Genomic DNA, 23,785 nt, shown 5'->3' with positions numbered 1-23,785 from the left:
AGAAGTCACTGCTTAAAAAGAACTGAATTAAAAAAAACCCCAAACCAAATCCTTTTCAGGGCCCTAAGTATTTTTGAATCTAACCATAGGTCCTTTCATTGCTAACTTTCATGGTGCTCTATCTCTTTGGCGCCCCCGCAGTGAATTCCCTTGGTTTTACTGCAGCAAGCACGGTGGCCTGTTACTGTAACTTTCTGAGAACATGACTGTAAGCTGTGTGTGTACATACAGAATATGTGGTGCGTGCTTTAGCCTCACTTCCCAGAGCAGAGGTATTATTCTTACTTTGGCTTACTTAGTAATTTCACTAATGGCTGGGAGAAGAATAATGGAAACCTGGAGATTTGGCTCATGAGATACAGCTGCTGTGCCGTAAAGCCCCCTTTGGAGATATCGTTTGGGGCCAATTTCCTTATTCTGTAGTCAGGCAAAACTCCCATTGACGTCAATAGGAGTTTTCCTTCCATAAAAAATGGGGACTCAGGTTTGGCCCTGATTGTTTTGTCAGCTTGGACCACTTTGGATAATGCCATTATTCTAAACACCCATTGATGGGCAGAATGCCTCTGTAATGTATTTAAGATATCCTCAGGTTGCATAAAGAGGTAAAATAAGGAAAAAATAGTCATCAGCAGCCTTTTTTTCAGTCTTCCCTAATGCATCTTGTATGAATTGTTGGACATTCTCATATGCATAAAGATAGCAGGAATTTTGAATTTAATCTTTCATGATGCATTTTAAATCAGACATATGGTAATAGCTTGTAAGTAGAAATGTTAATAAAAATGCATCACATTCAGGGAAATTCATAAATGTGAATCTGCTTACTCCACCCCAAGCTGAGGAAAAGTAAATGTTATCCATTTTCACATAGGTTTTTAGCCAAAGTCTTTTAAGCATATAACTTTACAGCTTTCATAAAAAGGGCATAAAAACGAAAAATGTGTTTTGCAATGAATCTGCCACTGATATGAATGTTCAATTAAATGGACCATGCAAGAAAAGAGGAAAGATTTGCTACTGGGGTATTGCCAGCGATATCCTTTGACACTTCTATGGTCTCATGTGTTCCCGATCAAGCAGTACAGAGCACTGGAAAATCCCAAACCAATTAGCTTGAAACTAGAGCAGTCTGTATACATTTGATATGCAGTCAGAGGACTCTGGTTTGAAATGATTGGCACTGAACTATGGCCTTTCTATTAACTTACCTTAAACCATTTTTCCCCTTTTGTTGACACAGAAATTCACCAACTCTATTTATACCCTGGAAAATTGCATGTTTCTGCTTAGACAACAGATTCAAACTGTGTTTTTACTAGTGGCAGCCATTTGGAATTCTTTCCTACCACACTGTATTCCATTTCACTTTAAATCTTCTCTTCTGGACGCGCACAAGATTCATACTTCTGTAAAATCTAGTTACCAAATCTGGTAATTTATCATTGACATTACCCAGCAAAATATGTAGCTGGTTCTAGTCCAGCTCTTAAATTTGTTGTATTTTTTGCTCCCATCACATAAATTTCAGTTTTCCTGGTGCCGTTTGGTGCAGTTCCCGGTGTAAGATACAGGCTGCCATACGTGTTGTACTGCGTGTGCAGAGACAAGGTTGTCAGCTGTGCTGTCCTGTCCTTCGGCCTCAGCCCTCCCTCCTGTCCTTCTGTGCAGCTGGTTTGAGGACAGATGACTATGAAATAAGGACTGTTAGCTGATCCATTTGGGCCATTGTCTAAACCCTTGGAGCTGGTGGATGCTGAGATTGCCACAGCTCATAAAGTTGCACCTTTGTGGTGCAGGTTCCCAGGAAGAACCAGGAAGGGAAGTTCCAGGGAAGAATAGACACACTCTCCTGGTGGCAAAAAAGCTGCCTGCAATCTGACCTGGGAACCAATGCTGTGTTCCCATGGTTTCTCTACCTGTAATCTTTTGATTTTGGTGCAACACCCCAAATACCAGATAGCGAGAGAGCTGTTGGTTTGGGGAGACATTCCTCTGCTGTCCAAGCACTCATTCTGACTGAAGAAAGAAAAGGAAACACTAAGGAAAGGGTACGTAAATATTTCCATCCTCTACGCCGTCACATGCTTATACACATAGAAGGGTGTATTTAGAGCATAGTAGAAGCTTTTCATGAAGTGTGAAAAACAGAATGCCCCAGAGACTACTTTTCCTTGTGAAGTGAAAAAGTGGAAATGCATCATGAATATATTTGCATTTTTGCTACCCACTGGCTTACCTTCCATGAAGCTGAAATCTTCCTTTTCCAGTGCTACAAATCTGGAACCACTCATAATTATTATAAATTCCCTTAAAGAAAAATAAGAAAAAAAGAACTATTTATTGTGGCCGAGGAATGCACAAACTACTGGAAGAAAAATTTTATAGCTGTTTAACACACTATAACAGAGACATTATGCCAGTCTTCAGAGTAAAAAATATAGTCCCATGAGGAATTCAGCTTCTTGCTGTCTTATGTAATTTTATTCTCCTCTATATAGATACTCTTTAGTTTTCCGTATAAAATTATTTTCAGATTTGTTTTTCATATGCAAGAAATTCCATTTCCATCAGTTCAAGTTTAATCTGCTATGACTGAATTTGTGTTCTTGGGCATAAGTAAAGATACTTAGATAATTTTTCAAATAACTGACATGTAAAGGACCTGCCCCTACTCTTCCAGACATGTCCAATTCAGATGCACCTTGGTCTTTGCTGGTAGAGAATGCAGTTCAAGTTCTCTTTGTGGCAACTCACTTAAGTTTCCTCTTTGGCTGCACTGACCGCTGCATGCTGAGCAGGCACATGGACTCCCTGCCCTGCATATGGACAGCAGACCCCTACAGCAGAGAAAATGTCACAGATGGCAAACGCAGGGACAAGTGCCATGGCAGACTTTGTGATTGCTAAAAATGCTTTTTTCTCAGAACAGGGCAACCTTGTCTATACTCCTCCTGGGAAAAGTCTATGCCCAGTGCTAACCTCTTTGCACTCTTTGTGAGAGTATTAATTGTCTCATGTCAAAACTGGGAAGTATTCTAACAATTACATTTAACAGACCATCCTGGGAAGATGTTCAAACTGATGTCCCAACTGTAATTGTTTTACTTGCATAAACATAGTCCAAAATATCTCCAGTCCACCCCATTAAACTAAGGAGTACACTTGAACTGGTTTGCATGGCACGCACAAACCCTAGTGTGGTATGAGTTCTCATTGGTCTTTCTGACTTTAACTGAAGCCTCACTCAATATTGCCTGTTAGTGGTAATTTGGGAACAGAGGAAAAATGGCGACGACAAGTAAGAACAGCATTAAGAAATAAACTGAAGCCTTTGAAAATGTTTAATAAATGTATCTATGTAGCTTTTAAAACAACTGATGGACATCTCTCAAGACTGCTGAAATAATATTATCCCTTCATTTTTTTCCCATAACTTTATTCCTTTGTCTAACCAGGAATAATTCAGTACAGCTGAAATTTGGGAGCTGAATTGAAATTCAATGGGGACTAATCCCAGTAAAGTTACTTGCCTCATGCCAGCTATTGACTTCAGCACAATGAGTAATTTTAATTACATCATGAGTGTCTGAAACACCTTCTATTCAACAGACCTCTTGGAAAAGTGAAGGCTTCTTATTGGGATAAATCCTTTTTCTTTCTTTCTTTTTTACAGTGTGTGAGGACTTAAAATGAACTTAATCATCAAACTCCAGACTAAATGGACAGTAGTGTTCAGAACAAAGCAAGAGGACTGGAAAACATGCAACTCTCTTTATAATTAATTTTCAGTCCCCATGGGAAAATGAACAAATTCCATTAAAATCTAAAAGAAAAGTAACTATATTTTGCATATCGCAACATAAATGCCTTCAGAAGTGCAAGTTTGGCATTCTCACACTTGTTGAAACAAAGATAAAATCCAAATTTATACTTGCAACTGTATTATTTTTTCTTATTATTTCAGACCTTTCATCTATTGTATCATGAACTTTTTTACAGAGAAAAACAAACAATCCAAGAATAAAATTGGTGTAATTTCATGGTTTTAACTTCCTTTCTTGTGAAGTGGTCAAAAAGGGCATGTTTATTCTATTTTCACTACAGAACATTTTGGCAAAAACCTAATTTTGGAATAATTTCCTTGACATTCCACTTATGAGTGTAAAGAAGAATGAAGAGGGGCAAAGAAGAATTCCCACCTGGAAGCATTTTCTTTGATGCTGCCATTATTCTGTGACAACCAGCAGCTTCTCAAAATCTTCCTCAGTTACAAGAGAAAATTATATTTGCATGTTAATAATATATGTTATGTTATGTTATGTTATGTTATGTTATGTTATGTTATGTAATTTTTTACAGTATGGTTTGTTTGCATGCTTTGAGGTAACAGCTCACAGTCATCCTAAGACATTTTGTTTGATGAATCATTTAAAACTGCTCCTAATCTGTGTGAGATATAGGCTTTAGAAACTAAAAAGAACTTCAGGAACTCACCAGTTCTGAAGAAGGTCTTTGCAGTATCAGGATCAAAGCAAAAGTGTTCCTGGAACTCCTTCTCAGCAGAAGATAGTGTTTCAGGAAATCATCACTGGGTCAAAAACATGTATGGTACATTGATGTACAACATCCCTGAACACTGTGTCTGTATCACATTAAATTCCACATTAGCCCAGTATAATGTGTGTGATGTATAGGCTTGACTACGCCTCTGCACAGTTAAAATAGATTTATAGATCAGTGTTTTCCTTATGTGTCAGGAGACCTGTTGAAAAAAAGTACCTCATAATATCAGGAAGTGGGAAAAAACTGGGAATGAGGTTGCATGTAAGGATAGAAACTCCTAGTAAACACTGTACCCTGAAACTGAAAGACCATGGAGCAGTTATTAAGCCCATTAAAGCTGACAGGAGCAGTTCTGACCATGAGAATTAATACAATTCACATACAGACTTGGGTTCTCTGAAGAAGTTTGCATAAAACAAGAGCAAACCTGAAACCTTGTAAAAAAAGAAAAAAAACCCCAAACCAAACTTGAACTGAACCAAGCCTTTTCCTGAGGGTTGGAAAAATTTTGATTAATTGTTTAATTTTCACATTCCTCATCTTTTCCATTTTCGGCTGGGAGAAAAAGGGGACGAGAGAGCATTTTGTGGTATTTTTACTGGCCTGACTGAAGCTGAAGAGGTATTAGAGGTAATCTCATGAGAAAGTTTGACCTTGCAAGATTTCCGATTGATTTCCAAAGCCAAAAGATTCAGATACATTTGGATAGGCTTTGAACAAACATCCAAACTTCAGCATGCCTGCCTGAAATGAATAACCAAATGTTTTTATAGACCTTCCTTCCCCTCCTTGATGAGCACACATTTATATTGTGTGCACATTTGGATGTGTTATTTTTGATACTTGGGAAAATACATGTACATTCAAGTTCTTGTCAGAGGGATTTCGGGGTTGAAGTGCTAATTCATTACTTAAAATAAAAGCTGATATGAAACATAAGTGCTAAGTACTCCAGAAAGTACATTATGAAAAAATAGTTGAGCTATATGCAGTCTTCAGTCTCATTAGGAAGTGAGAAAGAGATGGAATGGAAAAAATTAACTTGTCAACATAGACATATATAATTTTCAAAGAGCTCAATGTGAGCACAAGATGTTGCACTGGCCATTGAAATAAATCAAAAAGCTGTGAATTGTTTCAGAGATTTATTGATTTAATTACCAATCATAACACAATGTGTTTGTTCTAAAGTAATCTTAAAAAAAAAGAAAAACGTATTTATGCAGCTCTTGAACTGAGAAGCAGATCCTTTGAAATGGGTGAGTTACAGACAATGTGTAAGTCTCTCATTTACTATGCAAAGCTTTAAAAAGCTTTCTATAGAGAAGTGTAGCATCAGCAGAACATTCTAAATATTAGAGATTCCAATTGAGATCTTTTGGCCTCAGAGTACCTGAAGATTTCTCTATGATCTTAGCCACTACTGAAACCTGGAAAAGGAAAGGAGTCCACTGACCAAGAAGATGATTTAGCATGGAAAATCACTGGCACTTTTCAGTTTTATATGCAGGCAGCACCTAAAAATAACTACCCTGAAACACTTGCACCAAGGGAGCAGGAGCCTGAAGAAAATTACCTGGTACTTCTGTCTGGATATTTTCCAGCATTTCAGTGTTTGAATATCCTGATCCATTACAGTTAAGCACAAGCTGAAATCTGCTGGGGCAGTTCTCAGGCTGAAGGTTAGTGTGAAAGCGCTGTCCTGGGACAGGTCTGCATACATATGGAAGCCAGTATACCACAGGAGAATGGGAAACAGGAGCAAACAAACTGACATAATTATGGATAGGGAGAAAAATGGACATATATACACAGCGTAATGATGAATTTCACTGTCTTATGATGGATCCCTTTGTTGAGGTCAGAATTTCCTCATCAGAACATTCTGCTGAAAAACCTTTGTTGGACTGAAGAACTTTGTTGGGGTTGTCCAAAGAACCCACGAGGCATGGGACAGACCTTTTTTCCATAACAGCACAACACAGTTTATACATTTATTTGAACAATATTTGTAATCCAGTAATTTACAAGGTTTTAATTTTCAGGGACTTAGTTCTTCCCAAATGGGACCAGAGTAAACTTGTGTGTTCAAAGTGAGCAATCAGGGTACAAGGCCCTGTGAAATGGAAAGTGAAGTAAGTGAATTCAACTTAGTGTTTTAGACTAAAAAGCATCTCATCCTATAAGGAATTGAGAACAACACAAGGATTCCCTTCTATTTCACTTTTGGTACATTTTTGCATTCAAGGGGATGAAATGAAACATAAATTAATATTATTTCTTTGGGACAAAATTTTATTTTCCAGGCTATCCGCTGGCAAAATTGACCTCTAAACTAAATCTCTGAGTTTTAATTTGGACCTGATTTTTGTTGGTCATTAAGTAACATCAAAAGTAAGTAATGTCTAAAATAGTATAACCTACATCTCCCTCAGAGCTGGAAAAAACAAAAAATTTAACCGTCTATTAAGTTTTATGAGTGGCTGAACTTTAGTCAACAGTGTTCCAGTGGGATTTCTAGAAACATCAAAAGAATTAAATGTCCAAATATAACACCATTCCACTTTGGTGGCTAGGAATTAATAAAGTTAAATCCTCTTCCAAAGCCTGTCATGTAACTCCATATCATAATTCTTAGTTCCACTAAGGTTCATTGCCAAGAATTCATAGTAGTAGAAGCAGCAAATGAAAAATGGCCAGAAAAAGCTCAGTTTTGTTAGGCAACACAGTCCAGGTACAAGATTTTGGCTTCTGTGAAATAAGGGGAGGTGGCCAAAACTACTTGAGTGTAACAGCCTCCTGATATAATGCAATTATGTAACAATGAGTCTAGTCATTAATATCCATTTTAGCTGTCTCAAAGTCCTGAGCACTCCAATGCCATAACCTCTCCCACAGTGCATCAAGTCAATAGCCCAAAGAGGTTCCCAAGACCTAAGCAAGCAGAATAATAATGATAGCTGAGAATAAACACCTTTGTTCAGTAAAATTAATCGTTGCAATGCTAGAGTCTGTGACCAGGTCACTACCTTAAAGGCAGGTCTCGATGTGGCAGCTGAGCAACCATGATGAAAAAGCTCAGATGCAGAGGGCATGAAACTGTTCTTTCCTAGCTCATAACTAGGCCAAGGGAGGAAGACCTTATGAGTGAAAATGTGAGCTAGATCTGGCCAGCATGTCAGTGGTGTAGGCAGGAATACTGGTATGGCTATAAGATACTGCCATTAGCTAGAGCTTGTGTTCACTAACTGGCAGGGGAAGAGATGAGAAGGTAAAGACAATATATGGAGACAGACAAAATGGATGAAGCAGCAGAGGCTAACTCAGCAGTGACCCAGAAACTGAGCTTCCCTTGCTGGGAAGAGGCGCAGTTAGAGGGAACCCCTTGCACTGTAGTTCAGTGTAGGCAGAGCTGACCACCCACACTCTCTGCTGCAGACATTTGAGGCTTGAGGCCTCAAAGACATATCTGCAGAGCTGGAGGGAGGACACTGTCTAGTTTCTATGAAGTTCCTATAAAATTTGTTACTGATTTCCACAGGTTAGGCATCTAAACATTAGGTTAGGCACCTAATACCTTTCATGGACATGGCCCCTTATCCTTACAAAAATAAGATGACTTGGACTCCTTATTAGCAATTCCAAAGAGAGATTCCTCACAGTCACTGATAACACTTTTAAAAGTAGAAAGGGCTCCCATGTGATGTGCAGGTCAGAGGCAGGTAGCAAAAGCTACAACTCTTTTGAACATCAGTCGTCGTGAATGAGCTCGGTGTGAGTTAGATGAAAGTATACAACAAGTACACATTGAGCAGGATTTAGCAGGCAGGCTGAAATCCCAGCTTTGCCTTTGCTGGACCAGCGCAGGAAGGGAGTTACAGAGTTTATTTGTCTGTCCCCAGATAAAGAAGCCTGCAAGGGAGGTGAAATTAAGTATTTTCTATAGTACTTCTATAAGTATTCCTGTTGCAGGGGATGGGCAGATGAAAGCATAGAGGGGACTAAGGAAGAAGCAGAAGTGGTGATCAAGGCTGTCATTTTTGCCAGATCACAGGCAGAAGCTGACAGTTTGATAGGCCAATATATTTGACAATTAGGGTGAAGCTAAATGTGAAGGATCTTAAAGGCAAAGGTAAGTTGTTGTGTTCAAAAATGCGAAACCACTGCAAGGACACAAGGAAAGTGGTGATGCAGCCAAAGCCATGAGCTGGGAACAGGGTACTAATCCTGCTATTTTAGGTTGCAATGAAGGCAGAAATAGTGCTGAAACATGGCTGGAGACCAGATTATTACAGACAAAAGACAAAAAAGATGCAATGCTGCTACAAGCCTTAGCTGGCTGCTGCAAGAAAGGATGAATCTGTGAGCTATTATGTTAGAGGCGACAAATTGACATGGCTCATACAGTGACTGAAAGAGGGAGCAGAATCTAAGATTTTCCCTGATCATGGACTAGAGGAAGTACGAGGATAAGAACAGTGAAAAAATTGGGAAAAATTTATCATGGATTTAGTTTTAGACATTAATGATTGTCAGAGATGTGGAAGTGAACTGCTAGAATGAGGATTACATAGAGGAAGAGAGAGAGAGATTTGCAGACGTAAATTTTTAGGAGACAGGCACCTACGAATGGGATAGAGCTAAGATCTTTAAAGAAATCTTTCTGCCTCCTCAACTTCTCCTGCTGTCTAGGTGGCTGGAAAAGTCATGGGCATCACCAAGTATTTGCTTACTAAATTTTTAAAGTTTTTCTCAGTTCTACAACAGGCTGTGCATTGGTTACATGGCAAATTGACTCCAGGTTTTAACTCCACCAAAGAGTTTCAACAACATTCTCACAGATTTTTTCTGAGAAACCTCACAGAAGCTATTTGAAGAGATAGTAGTAATTATTTCTTCCCACAAAAAAATTATTGACAATGTCTAAAAATCAGAGTGATGGCTGGAGTGCTGAGACTGACAAACAGAACATGTTACCAACCTTTTTGGCTTAAGAGAAAAAGAAAAGAGGCAAGTCTTTGTATATCTGAAATAATTATTAAGAGTTTTTATTAGGAAGAGACCAAACTTGTTCAGCTTCTTTTATAGCAAACACAACTGGTGGGTTGAGGTAGGGGAGGAAAAATCATGCATACTTTTTATTCAGTCTGGTTGAATAGCTGGCAAGTGCACCTGTAGGGCATATGTGAATGTATAAACCCACACATGTTCACTTAAAAGGACACCGTCAGCTTGCTTCAGAGTTTTTGTTTGCTCTTTAATCTGCATTAATACCCTCTTAGAAGCTTAAAACCTATTATTTATTTCCCTATTGATTTCCTTCTTCTCTTTCCCCTTGTCAAACCCTTTCTGTATGCGTTTGTTTTGCTTTGTTCTGAGTGGAGATAAAATTAACACAGCTGGTCTTATTTAGCAACCCAAAAAACTGCAATTTGTGCCACACTTTATCAGGGCAGTGAGAGCAAGGACAAGAGCGTCAGCAGGCAGAATGCTGGGTGGGCACACCAGGGGAGTGCTGCTTCGTGGTGCTGTACTTAGGCTGGCCTTGGACAGGGCACCAAGGCAATGCAGCTCCTGTTTTGGTCACCTGGACCTGTGAGGGAGGACAGGCACATTAAAGAGGTTTAGTGCCTCTAAAAATGAGTAGCCGCTTGCTGCTCCTTCTTGAGCAAAATGAATTAAAAACCAGCAGTGGCCTTTGTCTTAGTCTGTGCAGTCGGGTTAACACCAATCCCATTGTGTGAGGGGGTGTGGTGTAAGTGCTGCTAAGTTTGAGCACTTCTGTTTTCAATTCTTGGTGCTGTTGTGAGCCTGGGTCTGTTTGCAGGGATGCAGCTCCATGAAGAGCCCTGGGGGCAGAGGCTGCCTGTACTTGCCATCACCTCGGGGTGCTGCAGGCAGCAGCAGCACACCATAAGAGGCAGCCAGTAAAAGTCCTGTGCTCCTTGTCCTCTCCATATGTGGGCAAAAAGGTGCAAAGAAGAGCTTGCCAGAAAAGCAGTGATGGCAGTGAGTCATTCAGAGTACTGGGCTTTCCAGGTAGATTGAAGTGGGGAGAAAGTAAAGAGCAGAGAAGCAGGTAAAGGAGAGTCTCCTAGTCAATCCACTCTGAAATAGGTCAGTGCTGCGACTTACAGCTACCTTTGCAGATTTATCTGTGGTCATTGCTCACTTAGACATCGCTGTAGGATCTGTTCCAGAACAGATTAGTATAGCTGCTGACTCTCATTTTAAAGTATTTGATCAAGTGACGAGACTGGAGAGAGAGCAGCCGATGTTCAAGGATCAAATAATGTTTCTGTCTTCATCTTTGCAGCATGGTCAAAATCCAGTAACTCCCCTTTAAAGTTCCTTGTGGATGAAAGGATTTTGTGGTTTCAGTAAATTTTCACTCTAAAGGCAGGAGCATTGCCTTTGACAGGTTGCTTAACACTGAATGAAGGCCAGCAGGACTGGCACTAGCCCTGTGCAGGTGCTCTCTCTGATGCTGTGTTTGGACCAGTTCGCCAATGAACCCTTGCAAGCAAAGAGTGCATGAAGATATATTGAACAAAGTACTTGGCTATAACATATAAAATAAGCCATGCAAGAGATCCAAATCTGGTGTTTCATCTCTTTTTGAGATTTTAGAGGACTATTGTCCTTTGGAACATGACTCTCCAAAGATTGCCATAGAAGACCAAATTCGGATCTCAGCAATTGCTACAAAAGCAGAGCAAAATAACCAGGTGAAAAGAGAAATTCACACCTAGTGTATTACTGGATTAAGTGTTTATATTCCTACTCAGTTTTCAGCTTGTTCTGTGATCAGAAAACCCAAAAATCCCACTGATTGCTCCAGCCTTTAAGCCACTAATTGATAACACGGGTTTTCCTGTTCCTTTCACCTGCTACTGAGGGGTAATACACAAAGGCAAAGAAAACACTCTAAATATGCCAAGATGAAAAGCCATCCTCACAAGGAGGTCAGACGTGGCTGTTTTGTCCTCTGCTGATTCTCTCCCGGCAGGGCTTTCCCACCTGGACTGGTGTGGGATGCCAGTTCAGGGCTTCCTTCTGCCATCTCCTGCCCCTTGGCAGTACTGCGAGCTGGGGACAGACGGCCCAGCCTCAGGCACAGCCCTTTGGTCTGTGGCAGCCGGACCTGGGCTTTTGCTCAAGGTTAGATGATCTGATCATAGTCACACATCAGGAAATAGTCAGAAATAACCTGTTTGCAGTAGTAATTATGCTTTATGGGAGTGATGCTCTGAAGTGCCTTTAGGCACCCCAGTCTGAACATTTGCATTAAGAGAATAGCCCATATATAAGAAAATGTTTTTTCACCTAGAAATACCTATGGTGCTAGCTGTCCCCACTCCTGTAGAGGAAGGAGGTTCATCCATCCCAGTGAGGTTAGATACCCAGCATTTTTGCAAGACAACCAAGGCAGCATTCAAAGAAGAAAACAAGAAACCACCTACTTTCACAGAGTTTGTAAATGGCTGCAGACTCCTGTAGATGCTCAGATGCTTTACTTCCTCATAAAAAATGAGCTTCCTTTGCCCCACTTTCTTTTAAACTTCCAGACTGAAGGATAACATTCAGAAAGGACTAAGGCTACTAAATAGATACCTCCCAAGACTGTCCCCACCTCAGCACAATTAGTCCCTGTTGTGGCTGGGTGGGTTATGAATATTTGAAAATATTTTGCATAAACAAACAAGGCATTATTTAGTTTCTGCTGTATCCACCCACCATACTGCCAGTTATCTTACAGCATCCAGGTTTTCCATTGGCATTCTGCTGCATTTCTTTTCTTATCAATTAGTAAGTAATGTTTTCACCTTTTGAGAAAACCTCAGCTACAATCTATATTTACACATATATTTTGTAAGGCATTTATTGCTGGCATTTAAACACAGATAACTGTGACAGCTACCAATTTATGTTCCTGCTACTTGGGTCTAAGATACAACACTGCCTGAGAAGGAGGAGTTCAGTTATTTTCTGTTTTTTCCTAAGAAGTCAATTTATATTTTCTCATATGTTTTTCTTCATCCTATTTTGGCCCTGGATGTGTCTCTTTCTAGTCTCTTTACAAATATTTTCTCAGAAGTATAAGGTTAAAACACCATTCGCCTCTGACTTGGAGTTATGGACATGGAAATCCCTTCCCTGCCAATTTCTATGAACTGCTTCTAAAAGCTCAAATGACGGCTTTCCTGGCAAAATGCTGCTTCTCATTTCCCTTCTTTTGTTACATTTTTGTCCTTCACAAAATAATTATGCTTTCTGTTCTGCTTTTTCTTACCTTCCACCACTCTTTGTTTAATTTTTGACTTTGTAAATTTGCTTTGGAATAGATAGATCTTTCTCTTAGCTCTTTCTAGCAACCTTGTGTACTACATTTTATGAATGGTTGTGACTTTTACAGACTACAGCTTATTTGTGTGTGTGCTTTTGCAGTGCTAAGGTTTCCAGTAAAATTATTCTCACCACAGATGTTTAGCTAAGTAAAAAGCTGACCTTTTTTTCCAGTTCTGCTTGGGGTTGCTTTCATATGTTGTTAAGCACATCGAATTAACATGGGCACATTAATTTTGTCGTAAGAGTGGAGACAATAAAAGCTAAGTAAACCTTGATTAAGATCTCAAAATACAGAGAGGTCTTGGTTGGTTTTTTTTGTTGTTGTTGTTTTGAGGTTTTTTGCTTGTTTGTTTGATGGTTTTGTTTGGGGGTTTTTTTTGTCATCTTAGTGTAGTTTATTTTAACAGAAAATAATTTACTTGACCAAATCTTTTGGGGCATTCTTAAACTGTAAGGATTATTTCCTTGCTTATGAATTGAATACAAATACTTACTATTCCAAGCAAAGCTCTGCCTACAGAACTGGGAGTTAAGCAGGGCTCTGACACAGCACAAGTCCAAGACATTTTCAGGGCCAAAATCTGAAGTAATTAAAAAAAAAATTAAAAAACACAAGTAAAATGATGCTACTTACACACTGAAGAATAAGATGTATTCAACAGACAAAACCCTCCAAGAAACCAATGAAAAGGTGTAAAACATTATTAAAAAGTTATGTTTAGTTTACAATTTCTGGAACAATACTATCTTACTAAAATTTGCTAAAAGATGCAGTATCAATTTCACCTTAGTAAAGAAACTGAGCATATCCAGGAAAATGAGAGTTTAGTAAAAGAATTTTTTTTGCTGCATTGTACCTTTTCCTTCCTGTTTCTTCAGTTTCTTCTGCAACTGTGTATATTACAGTACACACCATATTTTAATTAGTAATATTAGTAATTTAGTAATGAGCAATATTAGTAATTTTAGTAATTAGTAATATGCCAGGCACCAACAGTTACACGTCTTTACACACAAGTTCTTATCATCCCTTGAGGTGTGTTAGTACATAATGTGCAACGTATATGCGAGCAAAGTCTCCAACAGTACATGAGTGTCACATACCAGTTATTGTTATCTACAAAAATTATTTATTAACAGAATAAGGAGGAAAAAGGCTGGGTGCAGTTTTAAATTAGGGTTTCATTCACTTCACTTCACTTCCGGTTACATGATTCACAAACGGAGGGTGTGATTGTGTGTCTAAAGCTGTGTTTAATTTGTCTGTCTCTGTTCTCTGCTCATGATTTACTGTGTAACACAGCCCTTGTATAGCCTCCATCTCTCTTTATTTCCCCTGCCCTAAGTAGCCCACAATATTCTTCCTTCCCCTGATTTCCCCAGTATTTCCCTGTGATTGACTCTGCCCTGTTCTCCCCCTTATTCCCGGTGCTGGAGCCGAGCATTTGGTCTGGAGAAGTGTCAGGATTGCAAAAGCTTGCTTTGAGTGCAGCACTCAGGGTCGGTGTTGCTTGGCCTTGCCCCAGAAGGCTTTCTGTAACCAGAGCTGGAGCCAAAGCAGTTATACCAATTTGGCAAATGCGGAGGATTCCTCTGTGCACCGAGTACACTGGGATTGCTCTTTAACTGCCTTTAAGTTTTCTCATGAAATCTGCAGTGACGCCCAAACAAGCCTAATGTGGTTAAGAACTCAGTCCAATGATCTCACATCCTCCACTGCAGTTGAAGGCTCATAAACACATTTTGTCTGTATTGGTATGTTGTCATAATTTGGGAGACACATTGCCTGGAAACACAATAGTTGGTTATGAAAGTCTAGTTTGATGCTGAGAGATCACAGCCAGATGTTACATTCCGGTAATCAAAAATGAGTTATTGCAGGAACAAATAAAAAGTAGTGAAATGCTAATTTTATATAGCTCTTTTTTTTTTTTCTTAAAAACATTATTTATTTTTGTCTTTAAAAGGAGGGACTACTCAGAGGAGACAATGGTGACTAGGAAATTACTAGGAGAAGAAATCCAAAGAACTATAGAATAAGTAGAGCTAGTTAGGGGAGACATTTCATATTATTCATTAATTTAGGATTTATCTGATCACAGAAGGTATATCTGATTACATGCATTAAGCATAACAGAGGTCCAAGAAATGACCAATAGACTGTACAATCAACTGGTGCAGAAATAAAGATGTGTATTTGAAGATACAGTAGATAAAATATTTCACAGAAAATTCAGAATTTGCAGGTACCTGCTGCACAAGGCAATCTCAAGGCCATTCTTCCAGATAAATTGCAGAATAAATGAAGAAATGCAAGAGCTGTTTTCTATCCCACCTCTATAAAGCATGTGATGGGATACCTGGGGAATAACTGTTAAACCAGTGAAAATCGAGATCTACAGAAGTATTTTGTGGTGGGTAAGGAGATGCTTAAAATAGAGATGTAATCAGATAGTGCTGAAAAGGAAGATGCTGTCATTGAAGGAAATTAGTTTACAGAGGATCAGAGCAGAAACAGCAAAGAAGCAGACTTGGAGCTTTATTTTTTACTATTTTTTCTGTAGTGTGGAGAATGGGAGAACTCGATTGGAAATGATAGTGACACAAAGGGTTGAGAGATGATCAAGACATGAACAATCAAGATATAGAGAAAAAGCTGAATGGCTTGAGGCCTTGAGAATTAGAATGGGATTAATTTCTGAAAACTATAATGTCAAGTATTTATCTTGGACAATGATAAGAAAAAGCCTTGTGTAATAAACCATAAACTAATCTGGTAAAATCTGGTTATGAGGATGAGGACCTTGGACATATTATAAGAGGGATGGCTATTGCAGTTTTTCAGACCTCATCTGGAATTCCATATCCTTCATGGGACTCCCTTATTCAGGAAAGATGAACTCAAATGGAAGTGATGCAGAGTGACAGCATAAGGCTCGGCATTTTTGTGAGGAGAAACTAGGAGAATGTGGCATCTTTTGGACAAAGCAGTTTTCCAGTTCATAAAGTTGTTACAGAAAGAAAATAACTATTTAGGCTAAAAGACATAGTTGTAAGAAAAGACAGAAATCAAGTGTAAATGTAAACTGGCCACGTGCAAGTTTTAGAATGGAAGTTAGAAGAATGTTCCTACTGAGAATAAGAACAGGAGCAGAAGAAGTGAAGAAAACAACAGCTAAAATGGAAGATAATAAAAAAGGATATAATATGATATCTGCACTAACAAGAGAACACAAGAGTACTCCCTGAGCTCAAAGGCCAATTTCTTAAATCAAAAATTATATTTTTATAGTTCATGAAATCATTATAGTGGTGGCAATGTCAGTCTAGCTAAATGAGACTGGATTCTTATGTTCAGGTGAGAAGAGAGCATTAAGGTCATCCATCCTGAAATTTAATGTAATACAGCCCATAGAAACCTACTCATTCATTTTTTGCTCCAGGCTCAATGCCTCTCTTTGATCTAAAGCACATCTTTTCAGAAAGGTATTCAGATTTAATTTAAGTGCTTCAAGTGAAGTAGAATCCACCACATTTAACAGCAACTCCTATTGAAACTGCAATGCAGATGGTTTGAGAGAAGAGCTTTTGACCTTCAAGATTTTTTTTGCCATTGTTGACAGGCTTTATGAGGAAATACATCAGACAGATCGTTGTGGAAGATATTAAACTTCCTACATCTATTCTGATCTGATGATCTCCTTTTCAATATTTTCAGGAGTTAATGGCCTGTGGTATGTTTCTTCTGCTACTAAGACCAACTTTAAAATCAGTGAAGTTATTCCCATTTATACCAGGTAAAAATACGATTCTTTATGTATATGATTAACAGACTTCCTGGGATGAGTAAATGTTTTCTAAGTAATCCAACAGAGTGGAAAATAGCTTATCTATAAACCATGTATCTTATATCTATATCTTATATATAGCTATTGTTATATAGCTATCCATCTTATCTCTGAGCAAAGCCAGCCGACTTTGGTTTATGGTATGATTTGTGTAATGCACAGCATTTAAATTCTTGCACAGAAAGAAAGATTTTAGTGTAATACCTATTTCCTTTAATACCACCTTCTTAAATTTGACATATCATCTGAAATACCCCTTTAAAGTCAGTTTAAAGATTTTATCTCTAAAAAAAATATTCTTGCCAGCAATAACAATCTCACCTGTTTTATGTACTTAGGATGGATCACCTTTAGGTTAGAAAACTAACTTTCAAGATTAATTGAAAGGGATCATATTTAAAAAGTATGGAAAAGAAATATCCTCGTGACAGGGTGTTCTGGGTGGCTGTCACAGAAAAAAATTGGAGTAGTGCATGGGTAAGACTGAATCAACCAACACAGCAGTTCTTGAATGCAAACAGACATCTGATTTCTGTGGGATTGAGTGAAAGGACGGGGGGAAAAGCCTTTCAGGTCTGTGAATAAATTTGAGTCATGAAGAACTGTGCAACTCAAAACCCAAGAATGGAGCTAAATCCAAGCATAGTTAAATAGTGATTCAAATCATAGTTATCTCTTGCAACATTTTTGTTTGGTGGTAGTACTTCCCTGACACCCATTCTAGAGCTCTCGGGCGCCATGGAGCAGAGTCCTGTGCACCAAGCAGTGTGTGTCCTGGAGGATGCTTGCACTATGGCTGACATCTGTAGCAGCAAGCTTATTGTGTGTAACACTGTGGTTAGGCCTTATTTTTAGTAACCAAAGACTCTTTCAAAAGCAAAATATCTTTGATGCAAGGTTTTGAACTAAAACCAAAATCAAAATCCCTGTGTAATCAAAATCCTTGCATAAAAGGCCTTTTTTTAAGGTATCGTTAGCACACTGTTAAGTACGTCTTTTGTAAGGGTAGTTTGAATATGATTAATCTGTACTATGGTGCTATGAAAAGAAAGAAAATGTGTCCAAACTCTGCTTTTAGCTACAGCAGTCAGCATAGACATCTGGAGGTCAAGTATTTTTAGAGGTCTGACTTGGATTAGAGTCTGACCCGCATGCACATGAATCATCACAAGGATTAATGAAGTGTATAAAGTGTGTGTGCTTGTTAATCTCATCTATAGACACGAAAAAGGAAGAAATTCTTCACTTAGAGGGAGTAAATGGTTTACCAAAAAGAAGATACAAAGCCTACCCTTAAGCTGATGTGAAGCCTACAGCTTAATGGAAGAATGTCTTTTATTATCTTAACTGCATCAACTGTGTTCCAAAGAGGTATAACATGAAAATAATCCTCTTTTACTTTTAGTTGTGAAGTTTTGTCCCTTTCCTTTTTGTTTTCTCACCTCTGTTTTAAATATTACCTATGAAAAACATTCTATTTTAAATTTAAACTAGAGTTTCATAATTTTCATTTATTTTAGTTCACACTTTCTGTAAGTTCCTCTGGCTCATGACATGAATATAAATATGGTTGCTCAAGATTTGGCTTTGGCCAAATACCTTCAAAGAGGCAAGTAGCTCTCATAGCAATTCAGGTGACATAAAATAAGGAGTATATTGCCTGAATTTTCTCTTGAGTTTTTCCATCAGCTTTCTAACTGAAAGAGCTCTCTGCCATTCCAGCTCAGGAAAGATACTTCAAGGCAGAGTAGTTCCCTAAAGATTGTCTTGCCTTTGCTGGCAGAGGAGGATTTTAAATGTTCTGAGTCAGCTCTAAGACTGACTCTACGCAGAGCTTTGAAATCATTCATGGATGGCATCAATAAAAGGTTTGTCTTCAGATGCTCCTCCCTTGTGGTACTGTAGTGTTTGTCAGAGAATGAGTCAAGGGGGTCAGAGAGCAAGTGAGGAAGCACATCACAACCTACAAAACCCTGAGCTGGTCTCTAAGAACTTCTACAGCTACAAAAGCCCCAGGCTTATTCCAGCATGTATATTTTTTCTTCCTATCTCTGTAAAGGAAGGTCTTGGACACCTCTTGTAGCACTGAAGAGACCCATCTTTATGCAACAGCCAGGATTATCCCACTTCCATGTGTTTGTCTGATCAGAGGGAGGTAATCCCAGATAATTTGTGAAAGATGAAAAAAAGAGGAACTATTTTTACAGTAGTGGTTAACATTTGAAGCTTAGCACTGGATGGTTCTGAGATTCCTCTGAAAGGAAAGTTCACCACTCTCAGCTCTGATTACAGGCTTGGGAGGCCAATGGTCCCTCAGCATGGGCTCCTTAGCTTTTCTGAGGAGGAACAGGCTCTTTACAGCATCTTTCTTCAATGGCTTCAGAAGGAAATTAGTTTTTAGTGCAAATGTAAATTGCACATGTGCAAGTTATAATTCTGGATCATTGCCAGTAGGTAAAGTCTCTAACTCTGCTATTTGGTAGTTACTATAAAGTTTTCAGTAATACTCTTCAGTTCTCTTCCTGTCCTTTCAGCTACAGAAAAAACATTTGGAAAGAAAAGAGTCTTTTTATGTATAGAGGGGATAAATGAATTGCACTTGCGGGACAAAGATGAATGGAAATTGAAATAAGAGTTTTTTCAACAAATGTTTATAGTCTGCAAATGACAGAATTTTTATATTCAAGTTTTGTGAAAAACAGCACTCAGGGGTAGAAATTAGAGTTTTGTGTGTGAGGGGATTAAACTGAAAAAGCAATACAACTATCTGAAGCAGAAAAGACCCCAGTGCCCACAAAGTGCTGCAAGGAAGCAGAGTTTAATGTCAGTGGGATTGCGAAGGTCAGTGAGCAGATGAGGGTTGATGGAAACTCCTCTCTGGACTGTGAAAAGATCATACACATCTGGTAGAATACTCCCAGAGGATCTCTAAGTTCCAGGGGGTTGTGAAGCCTGTAGCTCACTTGCTGTGCTGTGTTATTTTGATAGCATCACTTTGTCTACAGCAACTATAGAAAAATAAAGAAGCTCCCATTCAATTTTCAGAGCATGGATATTTTATCTCAAATGAAACTTAAGAAATTAATAATGTTGAAAGCTAAAACTAACTTACATTTGTTTTTAATTTTTTTAAATGTGTTTAGTTTTTACTTTGCCAAACAGAGGTATGCCTCACTGAAAGAGGGGATTGAGTGTCACATTATCCTAAAATAGAAGAAATACACTTGTCAAAATAAATATCAAATCTGCATTTTTTGAGCAAAATTTCATGGCAGATATTATGGACTTCCTGTGTACCAATTCGAAACATAACTAGTGACCACATTGCCTGCTTGCCTGTATTATGCAGAATTTTCATATAAAGCATTAAGAATGCATTTTGATAGGGAACAATATGATTATAGTTACATAACTCATGTCTATAAAGCAACAACAGAATGACCTGGTTCTCATTTTCTAACTGGTAAGTATCTGGCTTTGGATCACAAAATGACCATATACCTCTCTGGGCCTCATATCATTGGGATACTTCCCACCCATGGGTGGAGGGCAGCAGGGAAAATTCAGAGAGAAAGTGTCACATTTCTCTAACAGGTTTATTCTTTTTCCTCAGAAAAAATATGGCAGGAGAGCAGTTAGATATATTATTTCAAATTTGCACTCACAGTGACTTGCCTTATAAACTTTTTTTGATTTACATAGTCATAAACAAAATTAGAATTGTTTTCTGGTGTTTAGACCAGAATATTAAATATGCATGTCTTCTCCAGGAGAAACCCTCCTAGATCTGCTCCCCGCTACTTGAAAAAGAAGACAATATTCTAAAAATGCATGTGAAATCTTTTGATTCTTCATTGACACAGGCTGTTCTCTGCATTTTTAAGGCATCTTTCTTCACAGCAATCTGTACTTTATAACACGGACATTTTCAAGATATGCTGATAATGACAGGGGTCAAAAATACCATCCCTTATGTAAGTCACAGCTCCCATTCATGGAGCCCTGCCTATATAGTACAAGCCTACAGGAAACCTTTTCAGTACGTGTTCTTTACCAAGCTTTTTTTTTTTAAGATATTAGACTTAATCATAAACTTACTAATAATAGACTATATCTACAGGCTAGATGTGACGCCCTTACTGACACTGATTATCATTTAATCTGTGATAAATTAAATTTGAAATTACCAAAAGATTTTAAACTTGGAGACATACAGTTTAAATGAATCCTGAACAGGTGCTGGGAAAGACGAAATCCCTGACAAAGAGCTCTGACATAAAAGAAGAGCTTAGTTGGTCAAGTAGAAAAATGAGCTAAATTACATAAAGCAGCAGTAAACAAGAAGATCTGTTGGGAGGGTGTAAAGAGAAATATTTGGATTAGGTATGTGAGTTTATTCATACTTAAGGACTTTAATAATAGCCAAGTATCACTCAAAGTTTAAAGATGTGTATTTCAGAGAGTTTTCAGATGAAAGGCTCAGAAGAAAACCAGTGGTGCATGGGAAGAGAAGGCTGTGCCCTTTGGGAGGCAGAGTGCATCACAAGCTGCTTGAGGTTTGTTTTCTGGAAGAGTTGTTACTTTAGGGGAAGTGAGAGTGTTTGAGACACCAGACCTTGCTAAAACAGGAACATATGGGTGTTGCTGGCACCAGGCCATGGAGAGCCTGGGTAGGAGTTTAGCACAGAGCTGGATGGGGATTTTCTGGTGAAACTTTTGTCAGAATAGGAACTTTTTGTGAAGACATATCCCCATTTAAACTCTCTCACTGGGGACAAGCTGTACACGGCTCATGTGAAAAGTGTGGTCAGAGGGAAGGTGTGACACACCTCTGACCAGCACCCTTAGGGCCAACAAACCCGCCTGGTCTGGAGAAATGCCCGTGCCCTCTGAGGGCCTCTTTTGGTATGAGGGATATTACACATCCACACTGCCTTTCTCTCAGCCTCTGAGGAGAGGACAGCATCAGGATAACCCAGATATACATTTTTCAGCCCAGAGCTGAGGCTAACAAGGCAGACAATAGGATCTGCCTGCTCCTGTGTGCATGGACATGTCCTGGAAATCCAGGTTTGTAGTGATGATTAGGCCCCTGCCTCTTGTGAGCTGGGCTGTTCAAGAACTTAGTTTGGGCTATATCTTTATATAAACAGTTTGTGTATCTCTTGGCTGGAGTGCAGATGATCATCATCAGTAATCATGAAAGAAATGTTTACATTGCTAATGGTTACAAGCACCTTTTATCTAAAAATGAATGTAAAATCCCTAACAGACAAGAAACCCATTCCCAGTGGCACACTAACAGGAGCCCATTCACTCTTGTAGCCCACAGGAAATGGAGAGGCTTCAGATGCTGTTCTGAGACACAACTCTGCTCATCATTGTACAGTTCAGGGTGTGGTAGAGGAAAAGAAAGGAAGGAAGGCAGTAGCAGTATCTGGCAGAGAGAGGTCACACCAGATAGCTTTCTGGGTGGATTACAGCTTGTTCTGAACTGTGACTGGGGTGGGGCTGGGGTCAAAGAACTGCTGAGCTGTAATCAGCCAGTGCCTCTGAAAGCCCAGGCTTGCAGCTTTGGGCTACACCCCCTTGCTGTGGCAGCTACACAGCTTTGGGTCAGGGCACATCCATCTCATGGCAAAGCTTCTGCACACATGCCCACAGTGCAACATAGCTGAGACCAGATCCTCATTTCCTGTGTTTTTTTCCCCACAATTTTGGCATCACTTTAACAGAACAAAGAAGTTCTATAACCAAAAGACACATGCTCATCCTTTAGAGAAGTTTAAGAGCAAAAGGTGCCTGCTGTGGAATAGAGATGCTGTTCAAGGGCACAGTTCACCTGTCCTGTTTTCATGCCTATTTTAGGATAAGCTTAATCCCTCCTTAGCAGTGTCCACTCCTTGGAAGAAGCTGTGAAGGCACACTAGACAGCTGATAGAGCTGATACCCGTATACATGTCTAACACTGGTTGAAAACACTTCTACAGCTTTTCATGTGGTCAATTGCAGTATCAGCCTTTACTATCACTCAACCATTACTACCTAAACCCTGTGAGGTATGGAAGTTTCCAAAAAGTTTATGCACTCATAAATTACAAATCAGCCACATAAAATAATGAAAATGGATTAAGGTGCATAATTAAATGCAATAGTGCTGTCTTCTTTCTTCTAGCTTTTTATTCAGCCTTTGGAGTTTTGGGGTATATTTTTGTCATGTTTTCCACTCTCATCCTTCAACTCAAGGCTTAAATAAAAGGATAGTTTAAAATGAGGGCAGGGAGTCTTGTAGTTGTTTGACTGTGGGATTTGAGTATAAACTCAAACTCAGCTGTCATGGCAGGGCCACATATCAAAAATAAGATCAGTTAGGAAACTGTAGTATTTTGCTAAGAATCAGACATAATAATATTCTTCAGTTTTACAATTGAATTATTACAGGCTTTTACAATATTGCAATGAGATGTAATTGCTAAGGTTGTAACTCAACTTGAACTGTAGCAAACTAAGTACGAGCTGAGTCAGACCTTGCGTTGCAAGTACAGTCAAGGGCAAGAAGAGATACTAAAATTTTGCTCTGTTTTAAAGGTGTGTGTCCCACTGTTTGCACTGCAAACATGCCTTTGTTAGGCAGCACACCCTGTTTAGGTGACTGCAGAAATGCTGAAAGGGCTAATGCCACTCAACATTTATTTCACCTGGCATTATGAGTAAACAATTTACTGTGAAAGCATGAGAAAGCTCTTGTAAGTAGCACTTTTTTTTAGACAAGAGTTTAATTAGGAAATACAGACACTTGTATTGAGACCTCAGAGCAATAAGAGTTTGCAAGAGGTCAAGAATCCCTTTGGCTGAAAGACAAATGCAGTGACAGCCTGAAATCCATCTCTGCATGCCTTATATAAGCTGAATCTACTGATTCAGCTGATCCTGAGATCTACTGATCTCTTTGAAGCTTCAGCCTCCACTCTGAATATGGTTCTTACCCATCTTCTCTGTGGTGCATTTATCACTGAAATGGG

Source organism: Melozone crissalis, unplaced genomic scaffold, assembly GCF_028551555.1.
Source record: "Melozone crissalis strain CALT ecotype California unplaced genomic scaffold, PUWL_Pcris_2 ptg000004l_1, whole genome shotgun sequence".
In the NCBI taxonomy this organism is placed as follows: domain Eukaryota; kingdom Metazoa; phylum Chordata; class Aves; order Passeriformes; family Passerellidae; genus Melozone; species Melozone crissalis.
The sequence above is the reverse complement of the archived record's forward strand: the minus strand, read 5'-3'. Positions refer to the sequence as shown.